At 34.8% G+C, this 24,344-nt stretch overlaps 1 long non-coding RNA gene across 1 annotated transcript; it reads left to right on the forward strand.

The window, feature by feature from the left end:
• The first annotated feature begins 1,726 nt into the window (after positions 1–1,726).
• On the forward strand, positions 1,727–5,930 carry LOC148761010 (uncharacterized). Its single transcript, XR_016028513.1, has 2 exons — positions 1,727–1,984; positions 5,644–5,930. It is a non-coding gene; the product is annotated as an uncharacterized LOC148761010 (long non-coding RNA).
• The last annotated feature ends 18,414 nt before the right edge of the window (positions 5,931–24,344 follow it).

Below are 24,344 nucleotides of genomic sequence, written 5' to 3' on the forward strand. Positions count from 1 at the left end.
GTGGAGTCGTCAAACACTTTTTGCATCATTTTTCTTCTTTCCGCAGAGTTGAAAAAGTGGAAACCGTCCATATCCAAACCAAATAATTAACTACAAATGTTTAATTGCTAGTCTTTTTGTTTCACTTTTGTCTCCGTTCATTGAATTTTGAAAAAGAAATTATCTGAGCGTGAAAAACATAAAAAGCATCCCATTAATTTAAAATGTTAATAAGCAGCAACATCGCACACTTAAAGCATCTTTTTCTTTCTCCGCTCAATCAACTGAATTTTATTTTGTATCGAAAGGTACAAGCTGAACCCAGTAATGCACCAGTGTGGTAGCAGAGATATAATCTACCCACCTGAACACCATCAAATACACCTGTAAACTTAAAGCATCTTCTCAGTTCTATTGCATTAAATGGATCAATGGACAAAAAGAAAATATTCCTAACGTCTATGCTTTTTTTTTAGATGCAAAGATATACATATAGGTGAATATGAATATATATACACACACATATGGAAGTTTAAGGCAATTGAAATGCAATATTTTAGAATATTTAAGAAAAGTATTACTACTTAAGACATAAGGTATATGCATCTATTATGGGCTCACATTTTCAATTCAAAAGACATTTTTATTAGGTGGAGGAAGTCCTTTATTTATAAGCTCAAGACCCATCTCATCTCTTACTGATGTGCGATTCGTAACATAATCTACCCCACTCAATTGTGCAACACTCTCATTGCACTGGCTTATCCACCTATGAAGGAGAGGGATCCACCTTGGTTCAAGCGTACCTCGATCCAAGTATCTCTCATGGGGGATTCCATGTCAATGAAGAGTTGGGTAGACTTTAATATTACTTGTCACGAGTTCATATTTTCAATATAAAAGACATATCTATCAAGTGGAGGAAACCACTTATTTATAAGCCAAAAACACAGCCTATCTCTTACTAATGTGAAATTCCTGACATATCAATATGCTCGTTTAGGAATCAATTTGAATTTTGGTGAAATTTTGTTGGTTGACAATTATTTGTTGGTTAAGTTTATGTTCAAAGGATAAATTTACTTAATAGGTAAGAATTCTTAATATGTAAGAATTTTTGGTGACCAAGTAATTGGATTCTATAAATATGTACTGGGATTTAGTCATTAGAATTATGAGAGATGTAATTTCTATGTGATCTCTCTATAAGAGGTAAGTTTTCTAGTTGTACGGATCATTACAAAAAAACAATGTTTTAGCGACGAAAATATTTGCATCGTTAATTATTGACAAAATACCAATGGATTTGTCTATTAACTTTTATCGATAGAATATCGACAAAATATTGACGGAATATAATGATAGAAAGCATTCTGTCGGTATTCCGTCAGCAAGCCTATGGCACGAAACGAATAAAAGGTACGCGAAGTTTACCAACCATAAAATTTCGTTGGTAAAGAAGTTACCAAAAGAATTTACCGACTAATGTTGCTGATGGAAGCACCAGTTGGCAAAGATATTCAATTGCCGACGAAATTACTAACGAAATTTTCATTAATAATGGCTTTGAACATGGGTGATACGTTAGCCATGGATTTACTAATGGAATTTCTTTTGGTAGTTTCAATGTATACATACTGACGGAATTTCCATCGGTATTGTTATTTAAAGTTATCGACAAAAATTTTCATTTGAAATCTGTTAATAGTTTAAATATTAAATCCACTTGGGCTTCCCCCCTCTTTCTGCTTTCTCTTCTCTCTTAATTTCACTTCTCTTTCACTCTTTTCTCTCTTTCCTCCTTTGCATTCGAGCTGCCTTTGCCCATTTGTCCTTGATCGACCACTGTCTCGTTCAACTAAAGAGTCCTTGACACCCGCTACCTCTAACCCACCCCCCACTGATGGCTTGCTTTGCTTTTCCTGTTCAGCCGACCATCTCTCCTCTCCCGTTCGACCGACCATCTCTCCTCTCCCATTCGGCCCTCAATCCTCCAACAGTCTAGGTAAGGTTGTTGGTTGGTGATGTAAACCCTCGATCCTTTTTTTTTCTTTTGAATTTCATCTTAGAATTTGAATTTCATCCTAAATTTTGTTCCTGGTTTATGCCTAATTTGGTTTATTCATGATGTGTTGAATATTGTTATGTGGTTGCAAAGTTTGTTGAATATTGAATATTGGTTTTGTTCTGTAGATTGTTTAGTTGGATATTGTTCTGTAGATTGTTTAGTTGAGTATTGTTATGCAGATTGGTTTGAATGAATTGAATATATGTTGCTAAAAAAATGTGTTAATTCTTTTAAGTGTTGTTGATTGAATAAATTGCTAAATTCGCTATTTTTTCGCACTTGCCCAATTGCATTAATGAATAATGTAAATATTTAATGTATTTTATGTTTAGTAATATAATGCAAATATTAAATAAGATATTTAATGTAAGTTTTAAGTGTTTAGGGAATTTTTTTATGCTATGTTTAGCATGTCTTGTTTGCAATAGAGTTTAGTATGTAATTAATTAAATAAGTGAATAAATGAATAATTTCTTAGGGTTGTAATAATTAATTAAATAAGTTAGCAAATTACGTTCGAGCATTTGGTTTATTAGTTGGTGTATGATCTTCCTACTTAAAAAAGCATGGCTCAAATCCCCTTTCGCCCCAAGTCTAAAAAAAAAGAGTAAATTAATTAAATAAATAATTTATTTAGGGTTTAAGGTTTAAAGTTTAATGTTATAAGTAATTAAGTAATAGATTAAATAAGTAATATTGTTTAATATTATATTTATTTGATGTATTCCTCTAAACTCAGATAGATTAAAGTTCTGTTGTACAAAGGGGTGGTCATGTGAACTACTTTGCAACTGAAAGTTCAGTGGTATGTATGAGTTAAAAATTCCTTTTTTTATTCTCAATTTAAAACTTAGATTAAAAATCTAAGCTTTGGCTTTAATATTGGAAAAATGGTCTGCAAAAGCTAAAGCTATGGCTTCCTACAATGGCTAACAAGATGAACATAGCAACCTTAACGTTATGTTAAAAAAATTTTATTTTTCAAGGTAATTCTCAAGAATGCTATTAAATAGGGAAAACTGGTGAGTAATATTTTCTCAATTATCAACCATAATTTTGAATGTAATTCTAAAGTTTGCTATATGAAAGATATTTGTGAAATCCCGTTTTTAGATAAAGGTTAGAATCATAACCTAACTTGGTGTTCTAATGATTTAATATTTCTAAATGTTTTTATGAAAGCATTTATCTTTGGAAACTCATATTTTATAGAACATATAAATTTACTTTGAAGTTGGAGTCTTTTTGGAGTCAAAAGGATTGATTTTTGAACTTAAAACTGCATTCTAGAGTGTATCTATAGATACATGTTTATCATGTATTGATAGATTTACCCATAAGCTTAGAAATTTTAAAACTAATGAACATTTATTGATAGATTGCTAAATCTATCGATAGATCAGCTTGATTTATTGATAGATGACATCTAGATTGGAAAAAATGGGCATTTAGGTCTCTTCACTACCTATTTGAAACCCTTAAACCTTCATACTTTTCCCAAAACGGCAAAAACTAGGTTTTCTCTAAAAAACACAACCACCATATGCTTTCAGCCCCATTTTCATCAAATCAAGGGATTTTGAAGAGAAAAAGTGATTTTCAAGCTTAGTTCTTCATTCTAAGAACTTTGGAAGGTAAATACTCCATTTTTTAACCAATAATCTTAAGCTTTGATTTCCAAAAATTTTGTAAGTTGCTGAAATTTGTTTGTAATATTCTAAACTAGGTTTTTGAGTTGGTTTTAAGGTTCTCAAGCTCACCAAGGTAACGTTGCTTTAATTCTAGCTTATAGTCGATTTAAATCCTTAGGTTAGATGTTAGATTAGATGCTGGAAATTGGATTAAGCATTGCTAGAAATTTTTGAGGAACGATTTGATGATTATTAGCCTAGAAAAACCAAATATTAATGTTGAAAACATTGTGTTAAGTTATGTGAAAGAAATTTAAATTTGTTAGAAAAGTGAGTGTTCGACGAAAGGTGCCAAAGAGCAAAGCTTCATAGAGGTGGGTGGATGCGACATTTTTAATTATTTGGATATAATTAAGCATGGCAATCCTTTAGCCTCGCACAAAAATGATTTTGACTATGTTTTTGTGTTGAAAAAAATGTTTTCAAGGATGTTTGTGAAAACTATAGACTAACTATATATAGTCTACTATATGGTATTTGAAAATGAGGAATAAGCCTTTCAATGTGTTTATACCTCAACATCTCATTTATGAATGATTGAAGTGTGATGCAAGGATTTTAAAAGATGTATGAGAAACTTTTTCTCTTTATTGATGTCATGGTACTTATGGTTAATTATTGAGAATGTTGTCATGGTTGCTTGTTTAAGGATTATAATTATACCTTTGGATAAATTGTTTTGTTCCTTGGATTATTATTAGTTGTATGTTGAATTGTGTATTGTGGTTGTTGGAGCTTATTGGAATAAGGCCCTATAGCTAATGGCAAGGGACACTAGTTGTTGTGCACAATGAAAGGCAGCTTGAGCTGGTTAGATAATTTTCTGAGGACTCGTTAGATTGGTAGCTAATGAAGTACTACCCTTGTTGAATAGTTGTTGGATATAAAGTAATAGACTATTCGGATATAGTGTGACAATATTAGGTGGTTTGGTTGTCCTTGGTTAGAGCTTCAATTTTGCTTGTTAAATGTCTAATGTGGTGATTTAGACTAAGTATTATGATATGAATGTCTAATGTGGTGATTTAGACTAAGATATTGTTGAATTCATTGTTGAATCAGTTTATCATGTTATAACTGTTGTAAATTTGTTGAATGTATGTTGTATACTTGTCCATGATTGATGTATAGACTTAGTTGAGGTCTTAATGATGAGTTTTAGGTTGAATTTTTGCTATTTGTAGCTCAACTATCGATAATTGTTATTGAAGTATCAATAGTTTCAACATAAAATCTTCAAAACCGCGTTCTGTCTTCAATCTGTCGATAGATTCGAGGAATCTATTGATAGATGTAGTCAACTATTGATACATAGGTCCCATGTATAAATAGATCAAGCTTATTTTTGAAACTAAACGTTTTTAAAGTTTTTCGAAGGAAGAAATGATTTTGTTTTTGAAACTAGGCCTTGTGAACACCCAAATTATATTTCAAACATTCTTGAAATGATGTTTCAATATACTTTTGAATGACTTCCAAATTTTGTAAATATTTTTCTAAAAAGGTTTATGAATTGTTTACAACTATGTTTTATAAAAAGGAATTATACCACCCTTTTACTGTTTGAAAGATATCGACCATGGAGTGAGTACAAAGTATACCTTTCTTGAGGAAGTTTGAAAGATAACGAATTCAAGGGTTATGGAATTGCTCGAGTTAATGACTAGTGATTGTTGACATGCTCGATATGTAGAGATGTCAGGTGAGGACACTTGGTAAACGAGACTCAGTTTATATTAATGCCTGAAAAGGTGAGTTTTGTAAATATTGATTTATTATCTATTTGCATGTTTCTAAAAGTGTATTTTTTAAATATTCTTCCCCATTTGCTTGTTTCCCATCCTTGTAGCTACTCACGGAGTCTTTGTGACTCACACGTTATTACCCATTTTTTTTTCATATCAGTAGCTCGCTTGGCTTGCTGTCCATTTAAAGAGGAGCTGTCTTCTGTGGGTGATTTGGTAGGTGATCATCATGGCATCTAATAAGTGTTAGCCCTTTCTTTTGATGTCGCACTCTGCTAGTCAAGTCGATTTTTTTTTTTTTTTCAGATTGTTATGTTTTATTGACATGTTTATGTCAGGTAATAATTAACACTTTGTAACGATTATTTTCTGAATGTTTTGCTACAAGATGGCTTATGGGAGATATCTGCCACAAGATAGCTAATGCCAAGATTTATGTTTATTTGCTTCCGTAGTGTTGAGCACATGAGTGTGCAGGATGATTAAATATATTTTCTTATATATGATTAATCATGTTTATATTGGCATAATTACGAGCACTTAATTTAATCACTAATTAGGCTTACATGGGTTAAGAAGGTAATTCCCTTTGATACCTTTGTGCCGGTCATGAACCTAGGATTGCAATATTCCTAGCATACAGTAGACTTTAAAATCATATTCAAAATTATGGTTTATAACTAAGAAAAGATTACCCACGAGTTTTCCATACTTGATAGCATTCATGAGATTTATCTTGAAAAAGTGGGGTTTTCTAGATGTAAAGTTGAGCCTGCCATGATTTTTCTGACCACTATAGGAAATCATAGCTTTAGCTTTTGCATACCACTTCTCCAATATTAAAGTCAAAGCTTAGATTGTTAATTTAAATTTTAATTTGAGAAAAAAAGAATTTACCACGGAATTCTCGTAGAAAATTTTCATCGGTAACTATTGCTGAAAATTATTGATGAAATTTTCCCATTACCAATTACTAATCACCCGATGGATTAGACCCATTGCCGATCGAAGTGTCGATGGAATATACTGTGGCTAAGTCATCGATGAAATATTTCGTTGTCAACAGATTTATCGTTACTAGCCATGCTATTTCTAACGAAATTCTAATGAAATTTTCTAACGAAATTTTTGTCGATATTGTCACATAATGATGGAATCTTAACTATTACCGACAAAAATTTTCATCGATAATGCCTTGTTTTTTTGTAATGAATGTGAGGATGAGCGGGGAAAACACCAGGTTGCATGAGATAAAAGGTATGTTATAGGTTTAAAACTAGGTTTGTTTAAAAGCTTAGGTTAAGTATTTGTTTTTGGAAGTTTTGTACACTTTAAACAATAGTAAGTTTGGAAATTAAGTTGTTTCGGGGCTTAGATTTTGTATTTGATTTTGGGTGTTTATTTGTACAATTTGTAATTTTAGGCATGAACCCTAAAAAAGCCCATTTACAATACTCATTTATTTAACTAAACCTCTTAACCTTTTACTACATTTAAGTGTGTTCTTAAAGTTTTATTTTGGGTCAAATAAGCCTTTCCATATAATGAAAATGTAATTGTCATTAGACCCAATGCCAGTTGTTTTTCTTCATATGGCATATGACTTAGCTTGTTTACATGGCAACGTGATAGTTAAAACTCAAATTTGCTAGTTGATGGTTGTCTATCAGCAATAGAATAAGAAAAGACATTTTTCGATTCCTCTCTTTCCTCTATTTCTTTCGATTACAATAGTTTTATGAAAATTCCCTTTTTTACCAAATCTAAAATAAAAATGAAGATCTAAAAATTTTAGATTTAAATTTTGTTTTAAGATTTGGTGAAAAACAAGCAGTGAAAGTGTGGAAGCAAGATAGAGGAAGAGGAAAAAGGGATTGATGATAACAAAATCTCATTGCTATTGACTATATCTAGGTTTTTTTTTTTTAAAGAAATAACATAAAAAACAAGAAAAAGTGAAGTTTTTGGGAAAACTAAATTGATTAGAAGTTGGAAGGAGGCGTGAGGAATTGAAAAATAGGATTTTTCTAGGTTTGGTCGGTGTTGTTAGTAGACGACACTAGTGATGATTGAATTCTAGATAGACCTTAAAAAGGGAGAAGGAAAAGAAAGGTGATGATAAAGATAGATAGACAAGAAGATGAAGAAGAAAATGTGGAAGATTGATGTAGCCTCTTCAAAACAATGTCATTTTGAGGAGAGGTGAGAGAAAAAAGAAGAAGGAAAAAGTGCCACATCAACTGCCATGTGACCACAACATCAAGTAATGTCATATATTTATGTAGGAATATGTTCAAGAACAAAATGAAAATGGTATGGTTTCGGAGCTAAAAGAAACAAGTTTGATCGTTTTCTTGTTTCATTTGAATGGCTACTCAAATTTCAAAATTTTTGTCAAAAAGGTTTCAAGCATTTTACTATCGACCATTGCTTGATCCTATTACGATCAGAGGTGAAAGATTGGGGTCCACGTCCTTTCAAATTCCTTGATTGTTGGATCCAAGAAATAATTTCAATGTCGAAATTTCTTGCAAGTTGAAATCTGTGGAAGTTTAGAAAAAGACGAGTTATTACTTAAAGGTGAAGTTTGCAAAAATGAAAGTATTCATGAAACATTGGAATAAGGAAATATTCAACAATGTTGATTCAACTATTATGGTGCTAAAGGAAAAAGTGGCTGAACTTGATAAGTTGGTAATAATAGGGATCTCTCAAATAAGGAGATTCTTTTGAAAAGAAATACGATTAACGAGCTTTAGTCATTTGCCTAAAAAAGTACACTTTGGAGACAAAAGTCAAGGATTTGATGGATCAAGGTGGGCGATAGAAATATAGAATTCTTTCAATGTAAAGCCAAATTTAGTGCATGTAAAAATCACATAGGGTAATATTAAAAAATGATGTGTAGATCTTGAACCCTAAAAAGGTCTATGTGGCAACCTTGGAATATTTTCACAACATTTTTCATAACAATCAGTAGCTAAGACTACTTATTAAGGGCTTGTATTTTAGATGCTTGAGTCCTTTAGATCCCATGAACCTTAAGACTCTAGTGAAAATGGATGAGCTAAAATCTATGATGTGGGAATGTGGCAAGTTGAAGGCACTTGGTCTTGATGGCTTTAATTCAACATTTTCAAAACTCCTGGCCATTGGTTAGCAATTAGATTTTTGAATTTGTTATAGATTTCATGAATAATAATAAATTGGATAAAGGACTTAATTCTTCCTTTAGCGTTTTTATTCCTAAAGTGGCAAATCCCGTATCAAACTGCTTGCCTACCTCCCTATAATGTAATTGGGCAAGTCGTTAGTGACCCCCAAAGTACTTTTATCAGTGGATGTCAAATCTTGGGTGGGATTTTACTCATTAATGAAGTTATCCACAACATGAAACTCAAAAGGTTAAATAAATGTGATGTGGTCCTTACACTTGATTTTGAGAAAGCCTTTGATTGAGCCCATTAGGCTTTTTGTTGTTTACCATGGAGAATATGGCATTTGAACTTTTAGGGAGAAAGTGGGTTGATGAGTGTATCTTGATAGTTAGAGTGGCAATCCTTGTCAATGGATCCACAATTGTGGAATTCTAAACAAAACATGGTTTCCAACAAAGGGATCCATTCTCCCTTTTGCTCTTTATTATTGTGACTGTTAGCTTTGAAATTTACTATAGTTTTGAAATGACAAAATTCAGTGATTTAAATATGTCTTGGAATTGAAAAGAAATGATTTTGATATGGAAGAACAATCCCCTAAATGTTTTAAAGCTATTTGTGAAAGATAAAATCATTTAAGTGCTTTAAAAACAAGTTCCAGTAAGGAAGAATTGACTTCTGAAAAGTGAAGTCTCGATTCCTATAAAACAGAAAGCAATATTTCTTCTCTGTAATAGGAAGGAATTGACTTGTCAAAGAAGGAGCTATCAATTCTTGGGAAACAAAAGCATAAAAAAAAAGTGCTGAACAGAAAGAATCGACTTCTTAAGTTTTCAATGATCGATTCCTTGAGCCAACATGAAGAAAGATGGGAAACTTGTTGAAGAAGCTAAAGGGGGAAAAAAGGAAAAATTTTGCATGGGGAAAGTTTAATGTTGAAATTTCAAAGTGTACACTCAGAGGACAAGAAGAATAAACTTCTGAGAAGGAGAAAAAGTTGATTCTTGCAAAACAAAATGTTCCAGACTTGAAGTAGCAAAAGAAGAATTGACTACTTAATGGAACAATGATCAATTCTTAGAAAACAAAGAGCATCAGGTTAAAATTTAAGCAGGAAGAATCGACTTGTGAAGAACAAGATTGATTCCTTGGAAACAAAATATCGTGGGGTACAAAAGAATCGACTTCTCAGATGGGCAATGATCGATTCTTGAAGACTGATAGACTTGACTCAAGTGGCTCTAACTATAGACACCTCAAAAAATAAAAATATAATAAAATAAAATATAAAATAAAACAATTAAAAAAAATAATTAAAAAAAAAGAGAAGGAATGGCTAGGTGTACGCCCAGCCATCCCTTCCCCAACCACCATGAGTAATGGGGTTCTGGCTACCAACTCTTTGGTGCCAGAACCCCATTATCGGGTTGTCCAAATTTTTGGACAACCCCATTTTTAAAGAAGATGAGAGAGCAAAGCAAAGGGACTCGATTCATCTCCTGCAAAAAAAGCCAGCAAAAAAAAAAAAACACAACAATTAACCCCAAAAAAAAGCAAAAAAAAAAAAGGAAGAGGATGAAGAGAGAGAGAGGTGAGAGGTCGGCGTAGGGAAAGAAAGAGAGGCGCCGGCGGTGGGAGTGTTATGGTTGGGAGAGAGAGGAAGAAGGAAGAAGAAAAAAAAAGAAAAGCTTAAGGAGAAGATAGAGAGAGTGGCGGCAAGAGAGAGAAAGTGAAGAGAGAGAAAAGAAAAGAAGCTTTTATACCTAGGTATAAAAGACCAAAACGACGTCGTTTTGAAGCCAAAACGGTATACATTGAAGAGGATTAAGTGGGCTGTTGCAGCAAGCTTGATTTCCTCCTTGGGCTAAGGCATTATTGGACTATTCAAGCCCAAACCAAAAAAACAAGTGCAGCAGGCCCTTTGGGCCCAGACCGAGTTGAAGGAGACCTTTGAAGCCCAGTGGAGCTTGAACCCATTTGGAGCAGTGGGTTAGTTACAACCCAATAGGTATTGGACTTATTCATTAAATAATGGTTTGGGCTTGAGTTATTGAAAGTGATTATTTAATTTCTTGTTTAAGTGTTATAATAGTTTTATTATTTTTGGTGTTGTTTGAAATTTATGCATATGAAAAATAAAACATATGAAAGCTAAAAATGAAAATCTTTAATACAATAGATAGTAGATGTAGTAAATTAATAGATATGCATGTATAAATATATATATAAACATATAACAAAAAATAGGAGAATGAACAAGGTAAAAAAATTATTAATTAATTAAATGGAAGATTAGAAAGTACTTAGTTTTTTTAATATGTATAAAATAATTAATAAATAATAAAAATGAGTCTAAAAAATTGAAAAGAAATAAAAAATGAGAATAAAGTATAATTAGTTGTAAAGGCAAGAGAAAATAAAATGTTCTAAGTATTTACAAATATATAGATGTACAATATAATATTAAATTACAAGTATTAGAAAAATCAAGTGGTTAATTTGAGTTAATCCAATAATAGAATTCTGCTTAAAAAAGGGGCAAAGAGTTGCCTCTTTCGGGTGAATATTTTTTGAGTGCGAAGTTTGAGACGGATTTTCACCGAAGCGTCGGGATAAATCCATACTCTAAACTCCAATAATTGTTAAGTCAAATAATCGTTGTTAAAAAAATGACATATATATTAAAAAATAATAGATTTACATAATATCGTATTTGAACTTATATTAGTTAATTAGTTTAAATAAATATTACTAAATAAAGTTAATTTAATCGTTAAAGAAAATTAATTAATTAATTATTTGATAAGCTATATAATCAAGTAAAATATTTATGAAAAAAAACGTTAATTAAAGGATATGGATTTAAGTAGAAAGCAAAAAAAATATAAAAATAAATAAATAATCCATGAAAAAATATAGATAATAATAAACATATAAACAAAATGATAAATTATTAAATATATAGTTAAGTGAATTATGAACCACCTAATTCAAAAAACGCGTGCATGTAGACATCAGCATTTTATCCTGTCATAGCATGTCACATTTATCTTGCAAATGGTGCAAGAATCCCGATGATGGGATTTCCTTGAGGAGCTTGTATAGACGAATTCTTCCGGAGATATCTCTAGGTGAGGAAAATTTTGAGATTTCACCAAAGCATTGGGATGGTCTTCGAATGATTTTTCAATAAAAGATTACCGACTCCATTATTTAAAATAAACAAGTCATGACATCATTTTACGCTTGCATCATGTGCATACGTAAAACCAAATAAAAAAACCAAATAAAAGACTCAGTCAGCCAATTTAATAAAAAATTTAGTTAATAAGTAGGGATTAAATCAAAAGTAGGCTATAATAGGATAACTTAAGATTAAATGGTACCGTTCATGGAAGAGGCGCTACGGAGGTGCTAACCCTTCTCCGTGAGTAACAGCACTCCCGAACCCATCTTTAAAAAATGTGGATCAGTTCTCGTTCTTTCGACGGACCTAAAATTAATTTAGGACTTCGTCGATTAGAATCGGGTTAATAGGTGACCAATCACACCTAGATAAAAAAAGATTGGTGGAGACTCCTAAACGATTTAATTTTCGCCCGCGTCTGGTGGTCGGGTTCCTGGACCTGCACGTTACGACAAATGGCGACTCCACTGGGGAATAGTGAGTCAAGCCATTAATTAATCATAAGTTATCTTAAGCCTTAAATAATTTGTTGTTTTCCCTAGCATCAATTTTGCATATTTTTGTTTAATGCATTCAGTTATTTTGCTATTATTACTTCACTGTTTTTAATAATTGCGGGAAATTTAGGATAAGGGGAGTGTGAAATTATTGGTCCAAGGTCAGTATATTCCTTCTCACACACTACACATCTTACATTCATGCATAAGCCTTCCACTCGGGCTTTGTCCTTAATTAGGAGGGATTTAAGTAGCTACGCTCTCGTGAGGTGATAACCTCCGCATGGGCTAGTGAAGACTCCCACTCAGATCGAACCTAGTCTATTTGAAGCTTGTAATGGGTGAGGACCGGGATGCCTTACTAATCTGTGTGGACGATAGTGAGGAGCGATTTGGGAACCTTTAGCTCCATTTTCAACCCAAACTCAACATGTAGAATACCGAGAGTTACCTTTGCTTAGGTAGAGCTTCACCCGTGAGAATATACCTTTTGACTAGGTACACAAGAAGGAATTTTCATAATCCCCTTGTTCTAAATTCTTCTCCACGAAGTAATAAAGGTATCGTGTTATTAATTATTCATCTTTTGGAATTCTTGTTTACGGTACTGACTTAAACTTTTTGTCATATGCATATTTGCATCATAATTTTTGCATATAGGAAAAGTATGTCATCTGACAACCATTGACGAAGTAGATGTAAAAGATGACTCCTGAATTGCAACAAGAAACAATAGCTTATGCACTGAATTACTTTGTTGATAGGTGTATGTCATAGATACTTTTAGTACATGACCATTCATTTGTACATGTATAAATCATCATTTCATGACAATAAGTATTTTCGCCTGTAAATAAAGAGAAAGGGTTCATTTTTTCATTTTATTCATGCATGCATCTAATTCACGTTTATGATTACAATAAGGTTCCAAAAATAGCTCGACCACCTAAGCCAAGTGACCAACGTGTTCATAATACGCGTCAACGAGCAAGGATCATGGAAGAAGAACAAAGTGAGTGAATGGATAGAATGGAAAGAGCTCAAGAAGAAATGAGAGAACAGTTAGCAAAGATGATGGAATTGATGACAAGCTTAAGTAAAGGAAAATGGGTTGCAAAAGAGTCAGCTCCGTTAGAAAACCCACCAGTACAAGACATTGGAAACCAAAAGGATGATCCACATTATCCCCCAGGGTTCATTCCACCACATGCCCAAACCTCTCAAAGGGTCCACCCTCAAGCAATGCCATCCGTTTATTACAATGCACCACCCCCGATGGGCCATCAACCGACTCATGGGCAGTTTGGGTTATATTCTGGGATAAATCCTGCTGAACCAATACACGTCCCAGATTTAGACGATCCAAAAGAGCAAGAGAAACTAAGAAATGAGTCATCACAAACAGGAGAAAATGAAAAAGATCAGAAAAAGTACGATTTGTTGGAAGAGCGTCTTCGTGTTATCGAAGGAGTTGATAGGTTCGGTACCATGGATGTAACCGAACTATGCTTAGTGCCTGATGTACTGATCCCGACCAAGTTCAAAGTTCCAGAATTTGAAAAATATGACGGAACAAAATGTCCCATGGCACATATTACTATGTATTGTCGAAAGATGGCTGCACAATCTCATGATGACAAGCTACTAATCCATTTTTCCCAAGATAGCTTGACTGGGTCAGTTGCTTGGTGGTACATACAGCTAGATCGAACTCGTATTAAGACTTGAAAATACTTAGCAAGAGCCTTCATAGCCCAATATAAGCATGTGGCTGAATTAGCTCCTGATCGGTTGTCATTGCAGACTATGAAAAAGAAGTAAAGCGAGAACTTTAAGGAATATGCCCAAAGGTGGAGAGATACAGCAGCTCAAGTTCAGCCACCTCTCACTGATAAAGAGATGACTGTGTTGTTCATAAACACACTCCGAGCTCCATTCTATGAGCGCTTGATCGGCAATGCCACGAAAAACTTTACAGATTTGGTCTTATAGGGAGAAATAATAGAAGGAGCTATCAAAAGTGGAAAAATTGAAGGGCATGAAGTTGCCAGCTCAAAAAAAGGGAATACTCCCAAGAAAAAAGAAAGAGATGTGCAAGCAGTCGCTCACGACAGCTAACAAGCCCACAACTTTAACCCATATTACCTGTCCCCCCCATACCAACCCTTCTATCCGAACATAGGCAACATCACACAAAACCTATATGTGTACCAACCTACCCCGCAACCAATGTTTCAGACCAACGTTCTTCCATAAACTCCACCACCAAGACCGGTAGCTTCAACCAATAATCCTGGTCATGGTCAAAAAGGACCTAAAGCTATCCTAGAAAAACCAAAGTTTGATCCTATTCCAGTCCTTTGCACTACATTGCTGCCACAACTCATAGAAAATTGACTCCTTGCTCGAACCCTTTTAGAACCACTCTGACCACATTTCCCGAAATGGTATGACCCGAATGCACATTGTGATTACCATTTTGAAATTCAAGAGCACTCCACCGAAAATCGTATTGCTTTAAAACATAAAGTCCAAGCGCTCACTAAGGCAGGACTTTTAAATATTACCAAAAAAGACAGTTCAAGTGTTGATGGGAATCCTTTACCTAATCATAGAAGATCGATAGTGAATGCCATACATGAAGGGATGATGCGAAGGGTGAAAAAGAGTATTGATGAGATTCAAAAGCCAATGGATAAAGTGTTTGAGGCGTTGTCCAAGATAAATGCCATCAGTCCAGAATCAATCGACACAAAAGAATTGGGGCATGATCTCGCTTATTCTTGCAAATTTCATATAGGGGCAATTGGGCATTCCATTCAAAATTGTGATAGCTTTCGTTGTAAATTGTAAGAAGTGATGGATTCATCGTTAATTGAGTTTTATGAAGAAGCCGAAAAGAATTTGGTCAGAACCATAAATGGAGACACCCCAACTGAAGTGGCATCAAGTTCATTCGGGGTGAAGAAACCTAAACCTCTCACCATCTTCTATGAAGAAAACAGGAGCCCGATGAATGATACATCCCTTACTATGATTAGAAGTGGCATTACCATCGAAGTCCCCAGCCCGTTCCTTACAAAAGCGATAAGGTTGTCCCATGGAATTATGAGTGTAATATTTTAGGCATAGCTTCGTCCGCCTCCTAAGCATCTTTTGAAGATCTAACTGGTGTGGGGGGTATAACGCGAAGTGGGCGATGTTATTCCCCTGAGATAGCGAAAAGAGTTGGAAAAGGGAAACCTGCATAGGGAGAGAGAGGCTTGAAGAAAGCAGATACCTTTTCCAAGGACCAAGTTGTTGAATCTGTAGTTGCTCCGAACAATGAGGTCAAAAATTCTGTTACTAAGAAAGAAGCGGGTGAATTTCTCAAGTTTATCAAACACAGTGAATACAGTGTGGTAGAACAATTAACCAAAATGCCTGCTCGCATATCACTGTTGTCCTTGCTCTTGAATTCGGAAGCACACAGGAATGCGTTGCTTAAAGTCTTGAACCAAACTTATGTGTCACAAGATATATCAGTGGAAAAGTTAGACCACATTGTGGGGAACATTACAGTGGGGAACTTTATTGCCTTTAATGATGAAGAAATCCCATTGGGTGGTCGAGGAAGTAACAAAGCTCTGCACATTACCATCAAATGCAAGGACCATGCCGTACCTAGGGTCTTGGTCGACAATGGTTCAGCTTTAAATGTCATGCCTCGCTCTACTTTAACCAAGTTGCCAGTAGATGTGTCGTATATGAGAACCAGCCGCATTGTTGTAAGAGCCTTCGACGGGACCACAAGGGAGGTGGTAGAGGACATTGAACTATCGATAAAAATTGGCCCTTGTATTTTTGAGGTCCAATTTCAAGTCATGAACATTGCCCCGTCATACAATTGCTTGTTAAGGCGTCCATGGATTCATATGGCGGGAGCCATACCATCTTCCCTTCATCAAAAAGTTAAATTCATAGCTGAGCGTTAACTGATAAGTGTATCTGTGGAGGAAAACATACTGGCTATTCAACCATCATTTGCTCTCTATGTAGAGGCGACAGAAGAAGTCCCAGAATTCTCTTTCAGATCTTTTGAATTTGTTAATGCTACTTATGTGGGAGAAAGAGAAGTGATACCGACTCCTCGTTTGTCAGTAGTAACTAAAATGGGGGTTAAGCAGACAGTGGGTAAAGGATGCCGTGTCGGTTTGGGGTTAGGAAAGAATTTACAAGGAATTAACCGTCCTCTGACTCCAATAAAGAATGAAGAAAAGTTTGGTTTGGGGTACAAGCCTACCAAAGAAGAGAGAAGGAAACTGGCAGCTCGAAAGAAGATTAAAAGGATGGCTTAACTTGAGGGAAAGGAAGAAAAATTTGGAGAACCGACAATCCCACACTTATATGAGACTTTTCACTCTGCAGGTTTCATTCATCCCGAAACATCAACAAAGGTCAATCAGGTTCTACGGATGTTTGATGAGCTATCAATCCATATGATCAAAGATGAAGAACCTAACGAGAATATCCCTGTGGTGTATCCAGTACTGCCAGGAGAGGAGCTAAACAATTGGACAGTCACGGAATTGCCCATCATCTTTAAGTCTTCAAAAATGTAATGAACAATTTTATCTAAATGCCTATGTCCAAGGGTGTTAGGAGTAATTTCTTGTTTAAGTAGGGCTTTCTTACCTTTATCATTTAAATAAATGACAATGCATAATGTGTTTCATAATTAATCAATCTTTTTGCATATTTCCTTTCATCTATTCTTTTAACTAATAAATACTTGCCCATACACGCGTCCAACTTTACCTGTTTACAGGTCTTTAAATAATGAACACGAAGACAATCTAGACAACGATTTGAATATCGATTTTGAGATGATTTCGAACGTTGATGAATTGAAAAATGAAGAGGAGGTGGATGACTATGGCTTACCCCTTGATTTGTCGAGAATGTTGGAACATGAGAAAAAGGAGATTTTACCTCATCAGGAACTCACAGAAATGATTAACCTCAAAAATGGGGAAGAGAAGAAAGAGGTTAAGATTGGCACCTCGCTGTTATCTGATGAACGACAAAAGCTAGAAGAACTGCTCCGTGAATATGTGGACGTATTTGCTTGGTCATATCAAGACATGCCAGGTCTTAATACTGACATTGTTGTCCACAAGTTACCTTTGGGACCAGATTGCAAGCCTATAAAACAGAAGTTGAGAAGGATGAAGCCAGAAATGTTACTGAAAATTAAAGAAGAAGTAAAAAAGCAATTTAATGCTGGATTTTTAGAGGTGGTTAAGTACCCTGAATGGGTGGCTAATATAGTTCCAGTTCCTAAGAAGGATGGAAAAGTTCTAATGTGCGTCGATTATAGGGATTTGAACAGAGCGAGTCCGAAGGATAGCTTCCCTTTGCCACATATTGATACTCTTGTGGACAACACAGCAAAGCATGCTTTGTTCTCATTCATGGATGTCTTTTTTGGTTACAATCAGGTTAAGATGGCACCCGAAGATATGAAAAAAACAACGTTCATAACCATGTGGGGAACGTTTTGTTACAAAGTAATGCCATTTGGATTGAAGAATGCAAACACCACCTACCAAAGGGCAATGGTAGCTTTGTTCCACGATATGATGCATAAAGAGATAGAGGTATATGTGGATGACATGATTTCAAAATCTCATACAGAAAGGGATCATACTGTCAATCTCAAGAAACTGTTCGAGAGATTGCAAAAGTTCCAACTCAAGTTGAATCCTGCAAAATGCACTTTTGGTGTAACTTCTGGGAAATTGTTGGGGTTCATAGTAAGTGAAAAAGGAATTGAAGTAGACCCGGATAAAATACGAGCTATTCAAGAGCTACCACCTCTAAAAACGCAAAAAGAAGTTAGAGGATTTTTAGGGAGGTTGAATTACATTGCTCGATTTATATCCCAGTTCACCTGCAAATGTTATCCAATCTTCAAGTTGCTTTGAAAACTAGACCCAGGAGAGTGGAATGAAGAATGTAAAATAGCCTTTGATAAAATCAAAGAATATCTCACAAATCCACCGGTGTTGGTGCCACCGATGGCTGAAAAACCTCTTATTTTGTATTTGACTGTGAATAAGAATTCTATGGGATGTGTATTGGGACAACATGATGAAACTGGGAAAAAAGAACGGGCCGTATATTACTTGAGCAAGAAATTCATGGAGTATGAGTCCAAATACTCTGCGCTCAAAAAGATGTGTTGTGTGCTAGCATGGACCGCTCAAAGGCTCCGACAATACATGTTGTATCACACAACATGGTTGGTGGAAAAATTAGATCCCATCAAGTATATTTTTGAAAAACCCTTTTTGTTTGGAAGAGTAGCTCGGTGGCAAGTGCTAGTGTTTGAATATGATATTGTGTATGTATCCCAAAAGTCAATCAAAGGGAGCGCCATCACTGATTTCCTCGCAGATCGAGCTAATGAGGATTATGAATCTGTAAGTTTCGATTTTCCAGATGAAGATTTGATGGCCGTTTTGCATATAGAAGAGGATGGTCCCAATGAACCTAATCCATGGAAGATGTATTTTGATGGAGCATCCAATGCCTTGGGGCACGAAATTGGGGCAGTGTTGATTTCTCCAAATGGAAAGTATTATCCAGCCACAGCGAGATTGAATTTCAATTGTACTAATAATATGGCGGAGTATGAAGCGTTGGTAATGGGACTACAAGTAGCAATTGAGATGAAGGCTGACGCAATAGATGTTTACGGAGATTCGGCTTTGGTGATATGTCAAATGAAAGGTGAGTGGAAAACTAGAGATTCTAAACTAGTTCCATATAAAAAGCTGGTTACAGAATTAAGCAAACAGTTCAAAGAAATCAGCTTCAACCATTTGCCTCGAGAAGAGAATTAGATTGCTGATGCTTTGGCCACCCTCGCAACAATGTTCAAAATAAAAGAAGTAGCTGATGTACGCCCTTTTGATTTAGAAGTCTGTGAAGTCTCCGCACACTGCTTGAATGTTGAGGAAGAGGTTGATGGTAAGCCGTGGTATCATGATTTCATGCAATACATCAAGCACCAGGCATATCTTGAGAATGCCACGGACAATGACAAGCGAACTCTTAGAAGATTGGCAATGGATTTTTTCCTTAGTGGAGAAGTGCTCTACAAAAGGAGTCGAGATCAAGTACTCTTGAGATGTGTGGATGTTACGGAAGCCAACAAAATAATAAAAGAAGTCCACGAAAGAACTTGTGGAGTTCATGCTAATGGACATATGTTGGCTAGACAAATTATGAGAGCTGGTTATTATTGGTTGACATTGGAATCAAACTGCATAAACTTTGCTCGAAAATGCCACAAGTGTCAAGTTTACGCTGATAGAATCCATGCTCCACCAGCCCCGTTGCATGTTTTCACAGCACCTTGGCCATTTTCAATGTGGGGAATGGATGTGATTGGGCTTATTACGCCGAAAGCCTTTACTGGACATCGATTCATATTGGTGGCCATTGATTATTTCACGAAATGGGTAGAAGCAGCTTCATATGCCAATGTGACACAAAAGGTGGTGTGCAAGTTCATCCAAAAGGAGATCATATGTCGGTATGGGCTGCCAAAAATGATCATTACTGGTAATGCAAGCAATTTGAATGGTGCGATGGTGAATGAGGTTTGCACTAAATTCAAGATCAAGCATCATAACTCGACAACTTACCGTCCGAAGATGAACAGAGCGGTAGAGGCAGCCAACAAAAATATCAAAAAGATTATCGAAAAGACGACTGAAGTTTATAAAGACTGGCATGAGAAACTTCCTTTTGCCTTGCATGCATATCGAACTTCTATGCGTACCTCCACCGGGGTAACTCCGTACTCATTAGTATACAGTACAGAAGCAGTTCTACCTGTTGAAGTAGAAATCCCATCATTGAGGGTGTTGATGGAAACAGAATTGGAAGATGCTGAGTGGGTCCACTCCCGCTATGAACAGTTAAATCTGATTGAGGAGAAAAAGCTTGCGGCTTTTTGTCATGGCCAAATGTACTAACGAAGGATGATGAGAGCATATGAGAAAAAAGTTCGTCCCAAGCAATTCCGAGAAGGAGAGTTGGTTATCAAGAGAATACTCCCTAATCAAACTGATTTTCGGGAAAAGTGGATGCCGAATTGGGAAGGGCCATATGTGGTAAAGAAAGTTTTTTCAAGAAGAGCTTTGATTTTAGCTGACATGGATGGGGGAGATCTGCCTAATCCGATAAATGCGGATCCGGTGAAGAAGTACTATGCTTAAAAAAAAAAACAGAAGGGGTTTGTGCTGAAAACCCGAAAAGGGCAGCTCGTACCTAAAGGAGGAGGCTCATGCTGAAAACCCGAAAAGGGCAGCTTCAGGCCGAAAAGTAGGAAGTTAGAATGGAATTTGAAGATGTCAGCCTAAAGGGAACACAAGATTGAGGTAGAAATACACCATGAATGGAGCTCCACAATTTCACAAAATAGGGGAAGCTAGGGAGTCTGCAACCTACAGATTTGCTCAAAGCGTCAAACAAAGACAATTCTTAAAGTCGAATATCAGATTGTTTTCTCTTAGTGGTCTGAGTGTTCATTACTTAAAGATCTAATGTTTGCCCTGTAAATTCTTTTTGCCTTGAATTATTTTATTTCTCATATATGAAATTCTCCTTCGCCTCTTTATTTTAACCCTTTCGTTATTTACCATCCCATGATTCACATAGTGATTGTCATAGAAATGAATGATGATTGGTAAAAGAAATAAACTAATTAAGCAAGAAATTACACTCATTGTTCAGCAAAAGACTTAATGATGAAAAAAGGGAATGGTAGAGCCTTGAACTTAAGGCAAAGTCAGATGTCAAAAGAGAAGGTACTTAGGGAAAATCTGGAGTTACTTGAATTCTCCAGGAGGAAAGAAAACAGGCAAAGCAGATCGAAAGTTGTAGTGAAAAATCGGATGAAACAAGAGAAGGGTCTTGGAACCTTAATGAATCACAAACATGAAAAGCATTCTATCATGTCAATCATGCATACATGCCTAGCCATGCACTCAACAAGAATCAAAATTAATTCATGTCCCAAGTGTCGAAGGTAGAAAGTCACTCGACCTAAAGTGTTGAGATTGTAAAACTTTGATGGAAGGATTTGAGTTTTTTCATTTCATGTTAATCCAATTAAGTTAGCATTAAAGAATTAAATCGAACCTGTTATGAGATAGGTCGAGCCTAGATTAAGTCTAGAAATTTTAATTGTTTAAATCGAACCTGTTGTGAGATAGGTCGAGCCTAGATTAAGTCTAGAAATTTTAATTTTGTTTAAATCGAACTTGTTATGAGATAGGTCGAGCCTAGATTAAGTCTAGAAATTTTAATTTTGTTTAAATCGAACCTGTTATGAGATAGGTCGAGCCTAAATTTAGTTTAGAAATTTCAATTTTGTTTAAATCGAACTTGTTGCGAGATAGGTCGAGCCTAGATTAAGTCTAGGAATTTCAATTTTAAATCAAACCTGTTATGAGATAGGTCGAGCCTAAATTAAGTTTAGGAATTTCAATTTTTAAATCGAACTTGTTGTGAGATAGGTCGAGCCTAGATTAAGTCTAGGAATTTTAATTTTGTTTAAATCGAACTTGTTATGAGATAGGTCGAGCCTAAATTTTGTTTAGAAATTTTGTTTAAATCGAACCTGTTGTGAGATAGGTCGAGCCTAGATTAAATCTAGGAATTTTAATTGAATTTTTTCTAATATGGGTCGAGCCTAAATTAAGTCTAGAAGTCTCAATTTTGTTTAAATCGAACCTGTTGTGAGATAGGTCGAGCCAAGGTTAAGTCTAAGAATTTTAATCGAATTTGTTCTAATATGGGTCAAGCCTAGATCAAGTCTAGAAATTTCATTTTTGTTTAAATCGAACTTATTTTGAGATAAGTCGAACCTAGATCGATTTGATTAAACCAACTGGCTTCGAGATAAGCCAAATGTGGTGTCTACGTCTTTGCACTATCCTTGATTCTCAAGAATGTACAAAGAGGGGCAACTGTAGACACCTCAAAAAATAAAAATATAATAAAATAAAATATAAAATAAAACAATTAAAAAAAAGAGAATAATTAAAAAAAAGAGAAGGAATGGTTGGGCGTACGCCCAGCTATCCCTTCCCCAACCACCATGAGTAATGGGGCTCTGGCTACCAACTCTTTGGTGCCAGAACCCCATTTTCGGGTTGTCCAAATTTTTGGACAACCCCATTTTTAAAGAAGAGGAGAGAGCAAAGCAAAGGACCCGATTCATCTCCTGCAAAAAAAGCCAGCAAAAAAAAAAACTGAAACAAAAAAAAAACACAACAATTAACCCAAAAAAAAAAGCAAAAAAAAAAAGAAGGAAGAAGACGAAGAGAGAGAGAGAGGTGAGAGGTTGGCGTAGGGAAAGAAAGAGAGGCGCCGACGGTGGAAGTGTTACGGTTGGGAGAGAGAGGAAGAAGGAGGAAGAAAAAAAAAAGCTTAAGGAGAAGATAGAGAGAGTGGCGGCAAGAGAGAAAGTGAGAGAGGAAAGTGAAGAAAGAGAAAAGAAAAGAAGTTTTTATATCTAGGTATAAAAGACCAAAACGACGTCGTTTTGAAGCATTTTTTGAAGCCAAAAATGGTGTACATTGAAAAGGATTAAGTGGGCTGTTGCAACAAGCTTGATTTCCTCTTTGGGCTAAGGCATTATTGGACTATTCAAGCCCAAACCAAAAAAACAAGTGCAACAGGGCCTTTGGGCCCAGACCGAGTTGGAGGACACCTTTGAAGCCTAGTGGAGCTTGAACCCATTTGGAACAGTGGGTTAGTTACAACCCAATAGGTATTGGACTTATTAACTAAATAATGGTTTGGGCTTGAGTTATTGAAAGTGATTATTTAATTTCTTGTTTAAGTGTTATAATAGTTTTATTATTTTTGGTGTTGTTTGAAATTTATGCATATGAAAAATAAAACATATGAAAGCTAAAAATGAAAATCTTTAATACAATAGATAGTAGATGTAGTAAATTAATAGATATGCATGTATAAATATATATATAAACATATAACAAAAAATAGGAGAATGAACAAGGCAAAAAAATTATTAATTAATTAAATGGAAGATTAGAAAGTACTTAGTTTTTTTAATATGTATAAAATAATTAATAAATAATAGAAATGGGTCTAAAAAAATGAAAAGAAATAAAAAATGAGAATAAAGTATAATTAGTTGTAAAGGCAAGAGAAAATAAAATGTTCTAGGTATTTACAAATATATAGAATGTACAATATAATATTAAATTACAAGTATTAAAAAAATCAAGTGGTTAATTTGAGTTAATCCAATAATAGAATTCTGCTTAAAAAAGGGGCAAAGAGTTACCTCTTTCGTGTGAATATTTTTTGGGTGCAAAGTTCGAGATGAATTTTCACCGAAGCGTCGGGATAAATCTAAACTCTAAACTCTAATACCTGTTAAGTCAAATAATCGTTGTTAAAAAAATGACATATGTATTAAAAAATAATAGATTTACATAATATCGTATTTGAACTTATATTAGTTAATTAGTTTAAATAAATATTACTAAATAAAGTTAATTTAATCGTTAAAGAAAATAAATTAATTAATTATTTTGATAAGCTATATAATCAAGTAAAATATTTATGAAAAAAAACGTTAATTAAAGGATATGGATTTAAGTAGAAAGCAAAAAAAATATAAAAATAAATAAATAATCCATGAAAAAAAATAGATAATAATAAACATATAAAACAAAATGATAAATTATTAAATACATAGTTGAGTGAATTATGGACCACCTAATTCAAAAAACGCGTGCATGTAGACATCAACATTTTATCCTGTCATAGCACGCTACATTTATCTTGCAAATGGTGCGAGAATCCCGATGATGGGATTTCCTCGAGGAGCTTGTAGAGACGAGTTCTTCCGGGGATATCTCTAGGTGAGGAAAATTTCGAGACTTCACCAAAGCGTTGGGATGGTTTTCGAATGATTTTTCAATAA

Source organism: Theobroma cacao, chromosome 9, assembly GCF_053813885.1.
Source record: "Theobroma cacao isolate CCN51 chromosome 9, ASM5381388v1, whole genome shotgun sequence".
NCBI lineage: Eukaryota > Viridiplantae > Streptophyta > Magnoliopsida > Malvales > Malvaceae > Theobroma > Theobroma cacao.